Below are 13,833 nucleotides of genomic sequence, written 5' to 3' on the forward strand. Positions count from 1 at the left end.
GTTGCATTACCATACAATGCTCTGCTCCAAACGTTCAATTTCAGAAGTTTCTTCCTCAAATTAAAGCCTAAAGACTTTTCTTGCGATGGAATGCAATCTTTGACAATGCTAGTCTGCTTTTTATGTCCTCCTTGTTCCATCAGTCATGGATTATTTTCCTGCCTATGTTGCAGAGCCGGCCGCCGTGGCCGAGCGGTTCTAGGCGCTTCAGTCTGGAACCGCGCGACCGGTACGGTCGCAGGTTCGAATCCTGCCTCGGACATGGATGCGTGTGATGTTCATAGGTTAGTTAGGCTTAAATAGTTCTAGGGGACTGATGGCCTCAGATGTTAAGTCCTGTAGTGCTCAGAGCCATTTCAACCATTTAGGTTGCAAACTTCCTGGACCTTGACTACTTCGTAATCCCCAAGTCAAGTTTCTCACTGTTCTCATTTCTCCTATGTCTCATTGTTTTCGTCGTTCTTCAATTTTCTTTCGATTCATATACTCACTAGATCATCCCATGAAACACATGCAGTAATTCTCCTTTACTTTCACTGAGGACAGAAATGTATCAGCGAATCTTATCTTTAATACCTTTTAACCTTGTGTACTGATGTCACTCGTGAACGTTTCTTTCGTTTTCATCATTGCTTCGTCCATGTACAAACTGAGCAGCGGGGGCAAAAGGCTAGATTCCTGTCTTACACTCCATTTTAATTCGAGCACTTTATTCATGATCTTTCACCCTTGTTGTCCCTCATGATCCTTGTATATTTTGTATATCAGCCGCTTTCGCTACAGCTTACGCCTACTACTCTCATTATTTCGAGTATCTCTCACCATTTTCTACCGTCGAACGCTTTCTTCAGGTCCACAAATCCTATGAACGCGTCTTGATTTTTGTTCAGTCTTGCTTCTGTTGCCAACCGCAACGTCAGGAGTGCCTCTCTCGTGCTTTCACCTTTCCTAAAGCGAAACTGATCGTTCTAGCACAGCCTCAATTTTCTTTTACATACTTCTTGATAGTCTCCTAGTAAGCAGCTTGATGTATGAACTGTTAAGCTGATTGTGCGATAATTCTGGCACTTGCTGGTTCTTCCAATCTTCTGAATTGTGTGGATTATGTTTTCCCAAGAGTCAGATGGTATATCACCAGTCTCATACATTCTACACACCGGCTTGAATAGTTGTCTTGTTGCCACAGTCCCCAATTATTTTATAAATTCCAACGGACTGTTATCAATTTCTTCTAGCTTATCTGATATTAAGTCTTTCTAAACTCTACTGAATTCTAATACTCGACAGGTATCTCTTACCTGTCTACTCCAGTGTCTTCTTTTATCACGTTATCAGGGAAGAACTCCCATTAATACAGGCCTTCAATGTACCCTTTCCATCTATCTGCTCTCTCCTCTGCATTTCACAGTGGAATTCCCATTTTACTGCTAACGTTATCCTTCTCGACTTTAATTCCACCAAAGGTTGTTTTGACTTTTCTATATGCGAGCCAGTACTTGCAACAATCTTTTTTTTTTTTCAAATTCTTCACATTTTCATTGCAACCACTTCGCCTTATCATCCCTACACTTCCTATTCATTTCACCCCTAAGTAGTTTGTATTTCTCCACTCCTGAATTATCTTAAACAATTTTTACATTGGTTTTGTAGCAGCTTTTTTTTGGTCATCAGTCTACTGACTGGTTTGATGCGGCCCGCCACAAATTCCTTTCCTGTGCTAACCTCTTCATCTCAGAGTAGCACTTGCAACCTACGTTCTCAATTATTTGCTTGACGTATTCCAATCTCTGTCTTCCTCTACAGTTTTTGCCCTCTACAGCTCCGTCTAGTACCATGGAAGTCATTCCCTCATGTCTTAGCAGATGTCCTATCATCCTGTCCCTTCTCATTATCAGTGTTTTCCACATATTCCTTTCCGCTTCGATTCTGCATAGAACCTCCTCATACCTTACTTTATCAGTCCACCTAATTTTCAACGTCTGTTCTTCTTTTCAGTTTCTGTGATTGGCCTTTCTAGTGCCTTCCATCGCTCTTCGATTGAACGACTCACTGAGCTATTCTTTACTGCAGTATGTAAAGCCTCAGAGAATTTCAACTGCATCACTTCATTCTTTAGCACATCCGTATCCCACTTCTTTCCGCATTGATTCTTCCCGACTAGTATCTCATATTTAAGTCCGCACTTCGACAGTACTAAATTGTGACCGGAGTTAATATCACCTTCTTGTCACACCTCGCAATCCTCATATGATTTCGGAATTTCTGCTGACCATGATGGAACCTAATTGAACTCTTACCGTATCTCCCAGGATTTGAGAAGTATACCTCCTCCTCTTGTGATTCTTGAGCAGAGTATTCGCTACTATTAGCTGAAATTCACTGCGAAAATCAGTTTGTGCTTCTCCTCAGTCAGCAGTACTACCAAGTCCATATTCTGCCGTAATCTTCTCTTCTGCGCTTTCCCCTACAACCACATTCCCGTCCTTCATGACTATTAGATTATCATCTTCCTTTTCGAACTAAATTACCCATTCAGTATCCAATTTCTCTGTCACTTCGTTCGCTGCTTGCAACATCAGCATGTATACGTGACATGCGGTTGTCGTTGTCGGTTTCCTGTCGGTTCAGACTTCAAAAACCTATCACTGGACTGTTCACAGTAGTCATCTCTTTGTCCTACTGTTCATAAGGAATGCTACTCTTGATAGTATCCTCTACTCAAATGATTAGAAATCTTTGTCTTCTCCCCATTTACCTTCGTTATATCTTGACTGAGCCTTACTTGTCATTTCCCTTTTCAGACATTATGGCTTCCGTACCACGTTCAAACTCCTGACTTTACACACCAGACTTGTAGAACGTTTTTCGTTCGTTGTTATTCAGTCTTTCTTTCTTGATAGGTTAAGTGTAGAAATATAGTGTTTTTGACAACCAGGATTTGTAGACTGAGTAAGCAAGATAAAGCAGCCTTTAAAGTCGACTCCATACGTCAGGAGAAAGTAGAGAATGTTGAAGAGGAAGTGTACTGATCTGTGACACCGATGTCCGCCTCCAGAAGAACACGGCAGGAAGAATGGACTCGACCTACTCGTATGTGGGCCGCAGCCGTCAAACGACAATGCAGCATTCGACACCAACATGGGTACAAGCAAATCCGCCGCCAAAAGGATCAGACATTTGGCGGCAAGAGGACAATACAGCTATAACTTTCGACTGTGGACAATCCTGGCACGTTGTAGCCTACTGCAGACAAACGAGATGAGTTTTCCACGAATACTACGCTGCAAGACGTAAAACATCGCAAAATGCTATTCACGGTAGTCGACTACTGACGATTATAGTCGACCGTTGGAACGTAGCTAATCGACGCACCCTAGACGATGTAGTTTCCAATGTCGGCGTACCCGATCCCTGTGTCCTACAGAGGTACCAACGGCTCCCCTAACCGATGACTATAAAAAAACTAAGCGAGGCAACCATCTATGGCTCTAAGGCCTCAACAGGAAAAATCCTCCATGAACGACTATCACCAAGAAGCCATGAAATCTCACTGCCTTCACCACTGACGGCTAACTTATCCTGTAGCTAGAAGACTCAGGGATTACTTTTTCTGAGATACCGAATGTTTACCGTCTCCTGATCAAGAACACTATTTTCGAGGAAATGAAAGCAAATGTACTGAAAATCACAAATGGGAAACACGCCCGATTGAGAGGAAAATTGCATAGCAATAATAACTGTTAATGACTGAACACAATCCTTCGACTCTGTACTTTTATCAGAATTTAGTTACAATGCTATTCTCGGATAGGACTTCTTGCGGGCAACTTAAGCACTCTAACTCCGTAAGATCAGTCCTATGGACTGGCGAAACTATTCCAACAAACATACGTAACAAACATATTTTACGGTTATTTGCTGCAAATATCTTGTCATCCCACCCTCGTCAAAGAGAGAAGTTTAGGGCGTCAATTTAGGCACTGAGTTTAACTGTGAAACTTTTGTCTTGAGCAACTGCTACTCATTCCCAATGATATGTTTCTAAGAATTACCGGATAAACGCAGGATCGGTAGTTCATTGCCCTCCACGAAGAATCCATAATACATACAAACATACAATGCAGGAGGAAGCTACTAACGAAGTTCTGGTACGATGTGACCTGATGGACGAAAGGCGTGGAACAGTATTCGCTATTCGGCAACAGTGTATTTGAGTGTATCTCGGTCAGAGCTTCCTCTTCAAAGTTAATAAGATTTTGTGTTTCGACATTGTATGTCGGATTTTTCAGTGTTTGGAAATCTCTGACTTTCTTTACTACTTTTACAAAACCACTCGTAATTTCTGTGGAGAGCTCGTTCAGTTCCATTCCTGTTATCTTCGCTGTTGGTTGTTAAGAAAATTCATTGTTTGTCCTTTCTGGTTTCGCGCGCAGAATTTACAATGCATGGACGGCAATCTGTGGATCTCACTCCTACCTTTCGATAAAATCGACAGTTCCTAAGGAAAATGTGGTGGTTTCTGAATGTTTTGCTGTTGTCAGATCATCATAGAAGTATTCTAGTATCTCATTGATTGAAGTGGAAACAGATGCATAGGCACAAATATTTTGAGCGGTAGTTTTAGCATTTAAGTCAAGGATCACATACATCACGCTGCCTGGGGTGATCTCGGTGATAAAGTGCTCCCTTCTGTTGTCAGTAGAGTTTCTCCGGCAGCACGTGAATTTAAGTCGGAGTTATTCTGTGCCCAGACTTAAGGACAATGGTGAGTTCGCCTTTGAACGTCGTCCGATTCCAGGCATGTCCTATATGATGTTCTGGAAGTCATGTTCAGGTGTCGAGTTCTTTTTTTGTGATTAATTTGTTGTTTAATTTGATTAGTCGAATTTTTGCCGCCAGTCCCCTCTTCCGGAATCCATGGGGCAGACTGACAGTGCAGGATTTTGAGTTTTGCTTGTCTGAGGTGTGCTTCTTTTAAAGTTCGATATTTTCATTGAGACAGGGTTTGGACCATATATTGCTTGTCCGATATAAGTTGAGAAAAGATGGAAGTTTGCCTAGGAATTAATAGAGATTTTCATGGGTAAGATTTTTTAGGGCATATTCTCCTCAGGTTGTGCAGGTGAACAAGAACACGAACTCATATACGGGAGGATAGTAGAGGGTCTCCATGCTGTACGAAGATGCTGCTCCCACCGAATAGTTACAGGAAACCACCTACTACCACAGCTGCCTCATTTCGCCTCGAAAATTCTCATATGAATATTGTGGTAGTCTCGTGTGAATCCATCAAGGACTAAATCAATAACACCCTGCGCCGACTGTGAAGCGCTGCGTAGAAAACTGGCACCACGCTCATCTTGTCTCTTTCTGTATTCAGCATTCGGTAAGTTTAAAAGCTCTTCAGCAAAGATGCTTTTCGCTTTTATTGACAAAGGAACAGTAGTGGTAACATTATAAACACTGCTACTACTACTAGTAGTAGTAGTAGTGCTCTCAAAATTTATAGACTCTACAACAGTTTTGCTTAAGGATGACTTCTGGACGTTACTGCCAGCGTTGTGTCTCCCTTGTGCCACGATCTGGTGACAACTGCTTCTCCCCTCTTGTTAGCTGGTATAAATTGCTCCATATCTTTTTCAACCCTCTTTTTCGGTCATGGCGTATGTTTTCTGTGCACAGCACACTTTCCCTAGTTGGAACTATTATTCGTAGGTTATGAAGTCTCTTTGAAGATTTTCACGTTTTGCAATCAGTGCTGTGTTTTTATCTTTTCATTTGTCCTATGTTTTGAGTGTAGGGTCAATGACAGCATTCTTAAGAAAGATATATTCAGGGTCTATAATGATCAAAAAACGTACGGCCTATACATGTTTAGAGTATAGTGACTGGATGCTCCAAAAATGAGAATTACTTCCTGAAAATCAGCTTTTTAGTTTTCAGTGTGCTTAAGAAAAGAAAACACATGTAATTGTGGCAGTTACTGATTTACGATGTTTATACTACAATCAGTATGCCTGTGTGTTATTAGTAACTATGCTCTAGTCCTCAAACCCAACTACAGAAATGCAAATACGACTCATTGACATACAGTCTCGGCATTCCAGCTATTGAATGCTGTATCTTTGAGACGCCAACTGTAGTCATTTTCTGGCCCACTCAAGTTGCTTCCAGGTTAGAACAGAATCATCCTGCTTTGTCAACGTGGTTTTTTGTGACATTTCCATAGAATCAACGAAGTGATTTTTCACTAAAACAGTGATTTAAAGTTTTTACTTTATTGTCTAATGTCCTTCCACCCGGAAATTGCCACTAATCTCGTCTACTACATTCAGATATACCTGTTCCAGCTGCAACTAGGGCAATAAAGGAGACACGAATACTGTAGTTCCTCACTAGCTCTGAGGTAATGTGGTCGACTGTAAGGTGGAAGCTGCTTTGATCCAGTATCGGTGAAGGCCAGATTTTTAGTCTTTCTGTGACGAACTACAAGCAGCCAGACGAATATCCGTAAAAAAAATCTTAAGAATGCTTCTCCATCAGAAGATTTTTCAGTTCTTCAAACACTGTGTAGTGTAAGAGCGAAAATACTATGATACTACAAATAGATAAACCCTTTTTCCATTTCTGCCAATATACTAACTTTGAATACACAATTTCACTGAAGTAATGTGAAATTTCCTTCCTACGTGCATTGGCACAACACAGCAATAAACATAGACCATTTCAAAGTCCAAAGTAAGTAATATTTACTAATTCGTGCTGATATATGCAGGCTCCTGTTACAAATATGTAAAGCTTTATTAAAATAGACTTCTATTGTAACGTTATCATGATAATATGTACCTCATTTCAATTAGTACAGTTCATAGTCAGCTAGCATTTTATGTTAGTTTGTTGAACACACAGTAAATAAGAGAGAGAATTCAATTATTATCAACACAGTGTATCCCAGTATAAATTGTGAACTTACAGGAATACGACAGGAACGATCTTTCAAAGTAAAAAGTAGAAATCATGGGCTCTGAAATGCACAACTTAAGAGGTATGACCACATGTTGATCTTAGCTATTCTAGCTTCTCTTCTACTGAACAAATGCTCATATCTCTTAAGGTACACAATTTACAGCCTATGTTTAGTAGACAATTTTTTCTTGCTTTGATCAACACTACCTTCTCTCAAAATATGGAAAGGAAACAGCTTTCATTAGATGAGACGTGTTTCTCATTATCGAACGTGAAGTCCTCATAGCTTTTAATCTATGCATTTTAGAGCGCATGTTTGCTAGCCTTTTTTTTCTTCGAGTTACAGTTCTTTGATATCACTGAACACTGACGATTTCTCCTTGAACACCTAGTATATTTATCACATTTTCTAAAACAGTCTGTCAATGCTCAAGGTGGTTTACTGATACCACGCTTGTAGAAATCTACTGATTGTGATTTAAACATGTCGCCAAACCAGCTGTGAATAGAATTTTCCTCTGGAAAATAATTTTATTGGCTGTTTACTGTTTTTCGACATGGAGCATGAAAGGTAAAGATTTTATGGGCATAAGATTAGAAGAATAAGATATGATTTCGCTGAAATACTCTTACATAGTTTTGTTTGTGAAATCAGAAGAGCGCGTTATCGTGTAGCAGTAACAAATGGTACAGTTTGGTCCGTCGTTCTTCTTATACTGTGTGGAAAGATATCTCAGTTGTTCACAACAAGTATCAGCAGCGATGCACACACCACAGGCGAGGAGGTCGTAGGGTAAAACACACTTTTTGAGCCATCGGATCAAAAATATAATGTTCACACTGCTCTTGAAAACCATTCATGCATGAACAATCTTTCTTGAAACAAGAAAATCCTTTTCTGACATATTTTGTCCTAAAGCAGCAGCCCACACACACAGCACTAAAGGTTTGACCTGCCAGCACTGCCATCACCTCTCTTTGGTTAATCATCAGTCTTCTGATTGGTTAGATTTGACCTTCTCCGGTGTTAACGTTTTCGGCTCAGACTAGCAATTGGAATCTACGTCCTCAATTACTTGATAGATGCATTTCGATCTCTGTGTTCCTACACAGTTCTTACGCTCTACAGCCCCTTCTCCTACAATAGAAGTTAATCCCTGATATCTTAACAAATGCCATCTCATATTGTCCCTATGTTTTATCAGTGCTTTCCAGTTATTCCTTTCGTCGCTAAATCTCCAGAGAATTCATTCCTTATCTTATAAGTTCGCATAATTTTCAATATTCATTTGTAGTACCACATCTCGAATGCTTCATCGGTCCCCCTTGCTCCTTCCATCATAGGCTACGTTCGTTGCTTAGGTGGCAGGACTCGTTAATTTCTCGATAATAATTTACTTCCTGATCCTCAGTTTCGATGTTAAGTTTCTCTCCGTTCTCACTTCTGCTACTTCGTTAACTTCTTCTTCTTCGTTGTCTTCACTACCAATTTGTAACATTTTTATGCAGCGACAGCAACGGATATTGTTTATATAAGAATATACAGCCTACAGTGGCAGTCTCTAGTCACACGACGAGGCCCATACAACGGGCTTAAAGTGAATTTCTACAGTTGGTTTAATAGAAGTGACAAAACCTTATGGTTATGCATCAAGTTTTGTGACGTTGACTTAGGAAATGGCCTGTTTTAGGCACACATTTAAATAATAACTGATCTTCTGAGGAAGACGTTATTAATAACGTTGAAACCTAGGTAAACGATAAAGTTAACCTGCAACTGTAGGCTGTATATTCATATATATTCAGTACCAATGTTAAGCTCTTGCTGTTCTCAATTCTGCTACTTCTCGTTATATCTGTCTTCTTTCGGTTGACTCATTAACATGTTCATTCCATTTAACAAGTCCTGCAATGGTTCTTCACATTCTCTGAGCATGGCAATTTCATCAGCGAATATTAACGTTGATATAGTTTGACGTTGAATTTTAATCTCACCTTTAATCTTCATTTACGGTCCGCGCTGCTCTCCCCCGTCGGAGGTTCGAGTCCGCCCTTGGGTAAGGATGTGTGTGCTGTCCTTAGCGTAAGTTAGTTTACGTTAGATTAAGTAGTGCTTAAGCTTAGGGACTGATGACCGCAGTAGTTTGGTCCTATAAGGACTTAGCACAAATTTACAATTTTTTAACTTCCTTTTGTTTCCATAACTGTTTCTTCGACGTCTCCATTAACTATTATGGATGAAAGACTCTATCCTTCTCTTACACACTTTTTAATCGTAGCACCTCGTTCTTGGTCTCTTTTTTTCTCTTTTGTTTCATGTACGTATTATATACAACCAACCATTCTCTACAGCTTATCCCTATTTTTCTCAGATTTTCCAGCATCTTGCACCATTTAACATTGTTGCACCCTTTTTGCAGGTCGACAAAACCTATGAAAGTGTCCTGATTTTTCTTCAGTCTTGCCTCCATCGTCAAACTCCCCACTACACCTAAAGCAAACAATATGTCGGTAATGTCAGATTTTTTTTTTCCACTTACAATTCCATTTTACAAGTTTTAAACATTATTCTAAATTGCAAGTATGCAAAAGCCATGTCCACCCAGTTAGCTGTGCAGTCTAACGCACTGGTTTCTGGGCGGGAAGGTGTGAGTAGGGGGACAAGGGCGCCAGAAGTCCATTTTGTTAGTGTGGGTTGCTTACATCAAGGGCAGGTATGCACTCAGGGGCAAACCTTTGCTCTCCTTTGATTGACAAGTACTTAACCTATTTACTCCTTTGATTGACAGGTACTTAACCTATTGCTCTGCTAAGTGCTTTTCTATCTCACCCCAATTTCCTTTTGATTGACAGGCACTTAACCTATTGTCCCCCCACTGCCTGCCCTTTCTCCAACCCCTTACCCCCCCCCCCCCCCCTTACTGCTACAAGTACACTTTCTGGTTTGAGTTATTAGAATAGGCCCCCTCTCACTCATATCCATTTCATTGAGTACTTAATTAAATTGATCAATTAATTAACCACTCTCGTGGGAAAGAACCACACCCCCTGCCTCACCCCCCTGGTGGGAATTCAAATTCCATCTGGGCAATACAACCTCTACTAAACTAAGAAAATGGCGGAAAGATAGGTCACTTTGGCTGCCTCCACTAACCTAAGTCATCTGACCACCACCTCTTCCTAGGAAATGGAATGAAGAAGACTCGTCCTTGTTTGGACATTAGTCTTTATTTTGCATGCACTTTTTATTTAAACAGTTAGGGGCAGTACCTCCATCAAACTGACATAGTACACAGAACTACCACCAGAGGGTGCTGTCACCTGTTCCATGAAGTAATCCAAGATGGCGGGAAAATGGCGGGAAACAGTGTGGTCGCCATGGGCTCCAGAGTCCAGCTAACCCAGTACACAGTACCGCCACCAGAGGGTGCTGTCGTCCCTTCCATGACACAATCCAAAATGGCGGACTGATGGTGGAGAGCAAGGGTCACATATCAAGAAATTCAAGGGTACATTGTTTATTTATAAAAAAAATCAGTTTGTGAGGGTAGGGTTTCCTATGCTTAATATTCTCTGCTGTTTGGAAACATGTAAGTCTTTTAAGAAGTAATTACATGGAGCAAACATGCTACATAGACTATGTTTGGAACTGTACTCTGTGTGTCTTAATCTAATGTTTGGCCCTTTGTCGGCTCTTAACCTATTGTTCTGATAACTGGTTTCCATGTCACCTTCATTTGCTTAACTATTGTAACGACTTTGATACCTAATTAAGTAATTAGTTATGTCCTCCCACCATTTTCTGATACACTTTTCGAATTCCACATCCTGTTGAACGCCATTCCTGGCGCATTCTTCCTTTTCACCCACCACCTTAAACTATTGTACTGCATTTTACATAAAAATTATGCAAATTAACCTAGTGCACTGCAGTTAACCTGCTGTTCTGCTCCGTGTCACCCACTCATACCCACCCTCCTCTCAACTATTGTACTTCTAACACCACGATGATATACACTCCTGGAAATTGAAATAAGAACACCGTGAATTCATTGTCCCAGGAAGGGGAAACTTTATTGACACATTCCTGGGGTCAGATACATCACATGATCACACTGACAGAACCACAGGCACATAGACACAGGCAACAGAGCATGCACAATGTCGGCACTAGTACAGTGTATATCCACCTTTCGCAGCAATGCAGGCTGCTATTCTCCCATGGAGACGATCGTAGAGATGCTGGATGTAGTCCTGTGGAACGGCTTGCCATGCCATTTCCACCTGGCGCCTCAGTTGGACCAGCGTTCGTGCTGGACGTGCAGACCGTGTGAGACGACGCTTCATCCAGTCCCAAACATGCTCAATGGGGGACAGATCTGGAGATCTTGCTGGCCAGGGTAGTTGACTTACACCTTCTAGAGCACGTTGGGTGGCACGGGATACATGCGGACGTGCATTGTCCTGTTGGAACAGCAAGTTCCCTTGCCGGTCTAGGAATGGTAGAACGATGGGTTCGATGACGGTTTGGATGTACCGTGCACTATTCAGTGTCCCCTTGACGATCACCAGTGGTGTACGGCCAGTGTAGGAGATCGCTCCCCACACCATGATGCCGGGTGTTGGCCCTGTGTGCCTCGGTCGTATGCAGTCCTGATTGTGGCGCTCACCTGCACGGCGCCAAACACGCATACGACCATCATTGGCACCAAGGCAGAAGCGACTCTCATCGCTGAAGACGACACGTCTCCATTCGTCCCTCCATTCACGCCTGTCGCGACACCACTGGAGGCGGGCTGCACGATGTTGGGGCGTGAGCGGAAGACGGCCTAACGGTGTGTGGGACCGTAGCCCAGCTTCATGGAGACGGTTGCGAATGGTCCTCGCCGATACCCCAGGAGCAACAGTATCCCTAATTTGCTGGGAAGTGGCGGTGCGGTCCCCTACGGCACTGCGTAGGATCCTACGGTCTAGGCGTGCATCCGTGCGTCGCTGCGGTCCGGTCCCAGGTCGACGGGCACGTGCACCTTCCACCGACCACTGGCGACAACATCGATGTACTGTGGAGACCTCACGCCCCACGTGTTGAGCAATTCGGCGGTACGTCCACCCGGCCTCCCGCATGCCCACTATACGCCCACGCTCAAAGTCCGTCAACTGCACATACGGTTCACGTCCACGCTGTCGCGGCATGCTACCAGTGTTAAAGACGGCGATGGAGCTCCGTATGCCACGGCAAACTGGCTGACACTGAAGGCGGCGGTGCACAAATGCTGCGCAGCTAGCGCCATTCGACGGCCAACACCGCGGTTCCTGGTGTGTCCGCTGTGCCGTGCGTATGATCATTGCTTGTACAGCCCTCTCGCAGTGTCCGGAGCAAGTATGGTGGGTCTGACACACCGGTGTCAATGTGTTCTTTTTTCCATTTCCAGGAGTGTATAAAATTTATGCAAATTAATTAAATCGATATTTTTCACATGTATGGGGTAGATTTTTAATTCGCAGCATCCTATTGGTCGGTGAAATCGATGGAACACAGTTTACACAAAAGATTGCTAATAGAAAACACATCCCACCACTCGACTCCCAACGCCGCTGCCGCCCCCGCCACTGCTGCCGCTGCTGCCCCTGGTCCCGACCCAGCCCCGGCCTAGGCAGTCACAGCATCGCTCTCCATGGGCTGCCCTCCCTCAGGTTAGTGGATTAGGGCTGTAGCAAGCAGGATTCTTGCAGTGGCACAATTCCGCAGCATCTCCTCATCTGCTGTCACGTCCTCACCGATCATGTGAGGTACAGCACGCACCCCTGTCCACCTCCCCACAGAACTCCAAGATGCACTCACACTGATGTCATACGCGAAACGCCCCTGGCAGCACGTGTGTTTACCGTTACTGACAGTATACCTGTTGATAATGATGTCACAGATCGCGCTATAGATATCTGTTCGGGCCGGCCGTGGTGGCCGAGCGGATCTACACGCTTCAGTCTGGAACTGCACATCCTGCCTTGGGCATGGATGTGTGTGAAGTCCTTAGGTTAGTTAGGTTGAAATAGTTCTGTGTTTTATGGCACTGTTGACCTCAGATGTTCAGTCCTATAGTGCTCAGAGCCATTTGAACCATTTGATATCTGTTCCAGAATAGCACAGGCTGCTTTCTCCCTAGCTATCCTAGCGGGACATACAACCGGCGTTCAGTCATGCCTACCTGTCCCAGCCTGACTGATGCCTCGCCGTGAAATATCTGCGTGGCGACTCACCATCTAAAAGGTTCTCATTGTTTACTGAGGTCACATGGATATGTAAAATAAGAGAAAAGTTGAGCTCTCAGAAATTGTATAGTGACCCAGAAATAGTTAACGGTCGCTTTTCTAGGACCTGTTATAATGTTTCAGCTTGTCCACGTGGAAATTCTTGTCCTAACAGAGTCTGTTTACGAAAACAGCGCCGAATAGCGCCGAATACATTCCTCCTGATGGTCCTAACATGGCACCCCATCCATCACATCTTACCCTTCTTCCTTTCAACATACGCAAACGTTCTCATCACAATGTAGAGACTCCCATATCCCAGCACAAAGGATGTCTTGTGAACGAATGGGGATTATGATTGGATCTTATCGGATGTACTCTCCAAATTAGTGATGCCGCCAGTGTAGAAGCATCGTCTTCTTAACTTTTTTTCTTTCTGCAGACGAGACTTTCACATAGCTATGAAAAGGCGTTCGCTATACTTTCAATTACCTAGCTTCAACTACTTTTAAGGTCATCCAGCCGCTCACTTCCACACCCGAGCTACAGGAACATAGATCGTTGTATGTAGGAAATGCCTTAGGATTTTCGGTATTTTAGCAATATGCTTACACAAAA

This window comes from Schistocerca americana, chromosome 5, assembly GCF_021461395.2.
Source record: "Schistocerca americana isolate TAMUIC-IGC-003095 chromosome 5, iqSchAmer2.1, whole genome shotgun sequence".
Taxonomy (NCBI): Eukaryota; Metazoa; Arthropoda; class Insecta; order Orthoptera; family Acrididae; genus Schistocerca; species Schistocerca americana.